Here is a 5,000-nt window from a genome sequence, read left to right as displayed (position 1 = left end):
CTATATCGTGCCTTAACCTAACCTATATCGTGCCTTAACCTAACCTAATTTGTGCCTTAACCTAACCTAATTTGTGCCTTAACCTAACCTAATTTGTGCCTTAACCTAACCTAATTTGTGCCTTAACCTAACCTAATTTGTGCCTTAACCTAACCTAATTTGTGCCTTAACCTAACCTAATTTGTGCCTTAACCTAACCTAATTTGTGCCTTAACCTAACCTAATTTGTGCCGTAACCTAACCTAATTTGTGCCGTAACGTAACCCATGTTGTGCCGTAACGTAACCCATGTTGTGCCGTAACGTAACCCATGTTGTGCCGTAACGTAACCCATGTTGTGCCGTAACGTAACCCATGTTGTGCCGTAACGTAACCCATGTTGTGCCGTAACGTAACCCATGTTGTGCCGTAACGTAACCCATGTTGTGCCGTAACCTAACCCATGTTGTGCCTTAACCTAACCCATGTTGTGCCTTAACCTAACCCATGTTGTGCCTTAACCTAACCCATGTTGTGCCTTAACCTAACCCATGTTGTGCCTTAACCTAACCCATGTTGTGCCTTAACCTAACCTACGTTGTGCCTTAACCTAACCCATGTTGTGCCTTAACCTAACCCATGTTGTGCCTTAACCTAACCCATGTTGTGCCTTAACCTAACCCATGTTGTGCCTTAACCTAACCCATGTTGTGCCTTAACCTAACCCATGTTGTGCCTTAACCTAACCCATGTTGTGCCTTAACCTAACCCATGTTGTGCCTTAACCTAACCCATGGTGTGCCTTAACCTAACCCATGTTGTGCCTTAACCTAACCCATGTTGTGCCTTAACCTAACCCACGTTGTGCCTTAACCTAACCCACGTTGTGCCTTAACCTAACCCACGTTGTGCCTTAACCTAACCCACGTTGTGCCTTAACCTAACCTACGTTGTGCCTTAACCTAACCCATGTTGTGCCTTAACCTAACCCATGTTGTGCCTTAACCTAACCCATGTTGTGCCTTAACCTAACCCATGTTGTGCCTTAACCTAACCCATGTTGTGCCTTAACCTAACCCATGGTGTGCCTTAACCTAACCCATGGTGTGCCTTAACCTAACCCATGGTGTGCCTTAACCTAACCCATGTTGTGCCTTAACCTAACCCATGTTGTGCCTTAACCTAACCCATGTTGTGCCTTAACCTAACCCATGTTGTGCCTTAACCTAACCCATGTTGTGCCTTAACCTAACCCATGTTGTGCCTTAACCTAACCCATGTTGTGCCTTAACCTAACCCATGTTGTGCCTTAACCTAACCCATGTTGTGCCTTAACCTAACCCATGTTGTGCCTTAACCTAACCCATGTTGTGCCTTAACCTAACCCATGTTGTGCCTTAACCTAACCCATGTTGTGCCTTAACCTAACCCATGTTGTGCCTTAACCTAACCCATGTTGTGCCTTAACCTAACCCATGTTGTGCCTTAACCTAACCCATGTTGTGCCTTAACCTAACCCATGTTGTGCCTTAACCTAACCCATGTTGTGCCTTAACCTAACCCATGTTGTGCCTTAACCTAACCCATGTTGTGCCTTAACCTAACCCATGTTGTGCCTTAACCTAACCCATGTTGTGCCTTAACCTAACCCATGTTGTGCCTTAACCTAACCCATGTTGTGCCTTAACCTAACCCATGTTGTGCCTTAACCTAACCCATGTTGTGCCTTAACCTAACCCATGTTGTGCCTTAACCTAACCCATGTTGTGCCTTAACCTAACCCATGTTGTGCCTTAACCTAACCCATGTTGTGCCTTAACCTAACCCATGTTGTGCCTTAACGTAACCCATGTTGTGCCTTAACGTAACCCATGTTGTGCCTTAACGTAACCCATGTTGTGCCTTAACCTAACCTATAATGTGCCTTAACCTAACCTAAAGTGCGCCGTAACCTAAACTATATTGCGCCTTAACCTGACGCACGTTGTCGCTGAACCTGCTCTGTAATTGTTATGCAACCCGTTAAAGTAGTGTAGTGTTGCCTAACCGCAACCCTCGCAATATAGTTCGCTACTCGCACTGCCCGGTCCCCTGTGTATCGCGTCATGTTAAACACCTTGCAGGTGTTGCTGACTTTCCACATGCTCCTGCTATACACTGTAGTGTGGATAGCAGCAGGACGTACATGCCCCCCCCCCCTTCCCCCCTGCCTTCGCAAGCTGGTCGGTGAGAAGTTTGCATGTTCAATGCCCTTCGCATGCCGACGTACTCAGCCTACGTTGTGGTACGGCCTGTCACCTGTCCGCCGATGTACGCAAAACCCACAAACTGTACTGCACATTGCTCCGTATGTACTGAATGATACATCGTGGCCCATGTGACCGTATGACGACAGCGCCTAGCAACGGCGGACCATACAGTCCAAATATTGTGCACGCAGCTACGTGTCGTCTCCCTATAAGAGCTGGATTGCAGTGTGGTACGCCATACAGACGTGTGGGAGGAACGGACGCCCTGGATGGCGATCAGCATGAGCAGTCTGTTGATGTAGTGGAGCGTGTATTCGGACGTAGTCGTCTCTTCTCACACACCGTGATAGCATGTTGCACCGCGTTCCACATCTGCGACATGCTGCAGAGGCGGGCTGACAGTCGTTCGCGCAATGGACACCGCATACGTACGGGGTCTACCTTCCACGTGTTCTCTAGGCGTGCACATGTTGTTGCGTCTATGTGGGCAGACGTAGTGTGTTGTGACACCTGACACAGGCATGCAATACTCGTTGCAAATGGCGATGGACGTGTACGTTTGCTGGTGACGTTACGCAAATGAACAACCGGTAACCCGTTGTGGTGCGGTTGTTCTCGCTAGAGGTGAATCAGTGTTGGCGACGATCGGTCGAGCTATTAACCGGTTGTTTCAGGGATACCCACCATGCCCACGAACGTGAAAGGGGACCCACCATGCCCACGAACGTGAAAGGGGATCTGGGTGTGAGGCGATACGCGGCGGTGGCTGGGTGGGACCGTCCCCGGCCGGTGAGGGGGGGCCGCCCGGCGTGCTGGCAGCGCGGTGCGTGGGCGCACGCGCTACAGCCGGCTGGTGGGGGCGGCCGGTGGCAGGCGCGCCGGCCGACGGACGCGGCAGGCGGCGCAGCTGCGCGCCGGCGCCCCCTGCTCGCGGCGCCTTGCGGCCAAAGTAGGTCCTCGCGGGCCCGGTGCGAAGCGCGGTGGCCATCTGCAGTGTGCTGGTCCGATTGAGGACTTTGTGCGCTGAGGATGCGCCGCCGCCCGGCGCTCGGCGCCGCGACGCCGTCTGCTGCTCGGTCGCCCCAGCGGTTCTCGCAGGTGGTTTGTATCGCAGCTGTGCGGACGTGTTGGCGCGTGCGCTGTGCTGGGAGAGTTCGCTTCGGCACCCAAGTAGGGCTTTTGTCCTTCTGTGGCGCTGGCGTTGGAGCTGCCGGTCACCGTAGGTGGCGCGTGTTGTCTCCCGCCGGCAATGCCACGACAGCACGCTCCCGGGCCTCTGTCGGCAGCGGCAAGCTCAGTTGGGAGCACGGGTGGTCGCACCTAAAGCGTCTACTCGCCTAACTCCGGGCGATTGCGCCTCTCTCGAACCCGACCAAGTACTTAGGACGGCGCTGCGCGCCGCCGGACCTGAGAGGGTTTCGAGGTGTGTTGTGCAGGGGAGCTCAGCCTCCTCCTGTTTGCAGAATAATTGAGCGGACGCTTGCGTGTTCGCGCGGGGCCCCCGGGACACACTCCCGGGCGGCCGGCTGCTCAGCTCTAGTTGACGCAGCTCCCTGGTTGATCCTGCCAGTAGTCATATGCTTGTCTCAAAGATTAAGCCATGCATGTCTCAGTACAAGCCGCATTAAGGTGAAACCGCGAATGGCTCATTAAATCAGTTATGGTTCCTTAGATCGTACCCACGTTACTTGGATAACTGTGGTAATTCTAGAGCTAATACATGCAAACAGAGTCCCGACCAGAGATGGAAGGGACGCTTTTTATTAGATCAAAACCAATCGGTCGGCTCGTCCGGTCCGTTTGCCTTGGTGACTCTGAATAACTTAGGGCTGATCGCACGGTCCTCGTACCGGCGACGCATCTTTCAAATGTCTGCCTTATCAACTGTCGATGGTAGGTTCTGCGCCTACCATGGTTGTAACGGGTAACGGGGAATCAGGGTTCGATTCCGGAGAGGGAGCCTGAGAAACGGCTACCACATCCAAGGAAGGCAGCAGGCGCGCAAATTACCCACTCCCGGCACGGGGAGGTAGTGACGAAAATAACGATACGGGACTCATCCGAGGCCCCGTAATCGGAATGAGTACACTTTAAATCCTTTAACGAGTATCTATTGGAGGGCAAGTCTGGTGCCAGCAGCCGCGGTAATTCCAGCTCCAATAGCGTATATTAAAGTTGTTGCGGTTAAAAAGCTCGTAGTTGGATTTGTGTCCCACGCTGTTGGTTCACCGCCCGTCGGTGTTTAACTGGCATGTATCGTGGGACGTCCTGCCGGTGGGGCGAGCCGAAGGCGTGCGACCGCCTCGTGCGTGCTCGTGCGTCCCGAGGCGGACCCCGTTGAAATCCTACCAGGGTGCTCTTTATTGAGTGTCTCGGTGGGCCGGCACGTTTACTTTGAACAAATTAGAGTGCTTAAAGCAGGCAAGCCCGCCTGAATACTGTGTGCATGGAATAATGGAATAGGACCTCGGTTCTATTTTGTTGGTTTTCGGAACCCGAGGTAATGATTAATAGGGACAGGCGGGGGCATTCGTATTGCGACGTTAGAGGTGAAATTCTTGGATCGTCGCAAGACGAACAGAAGCGAAAGCATTTGCCAAGTATGTTTTCATTAATCAAGAACGAAAGTTAGAGGTTCGAAGGCGATCAGATACCGCCCTAGTTCTAACCATAAACGATGCCAGCCAGCGATCCGCCGCAGTTCCTCCGATGACTCGGCGGGCAGCCTCCGGGAAACCAAAGCTTTTGGGTTCCGGGGGAAGTATGGTTGCA

At 52.6% G+C, this 5,000-nt stretch overlaps 1 non-coding gene across 1 annotated transcript in view; it reads left to right on the top strand.

The window, feature by feature from the left end:
* Nucleotides 1-3,778: 3,778 nt before the first annotated feature.
* Nucleotides 3,779-5,000, top strand: part of LOC126454067 (small subunit ribosomal RNA) — a 1,909-nt gene continuing 687 nt past the window's right edge. Inside the window, exon 1 of the ribosomal RNA XR_007585174.1 lies at nucleotides 3,779-5,000. This exon is cut by the window's right edge and continues 687 nt beyond it. This is a non-coding gene — a ribosomal RNA (small subunit ribosomal RNA).

This window comes from Schistocerca serialis, unplaced genomic scaffold (genome assembly GCF_023864345.2).
Source record: "Schistocerca serialis cubense isolate TAMUIC-IGC-003099 unplaced genomic scaffold, iqSchSeri2.2 HiC_scaffold_974, whole genome shotgun sequence".
In the NCBI taxonomy this organism is placed as follows: Eukaryota; Metazoa; Arthropoda; class Insecta; order Orthoptera; family Acrididae; genus Schistocerca; species Schistocerca serialis.
Note: the sequence above shows the minus strand (reverse complement) of the source record. Positions and strands in the feature narration are given on the sequence as shown.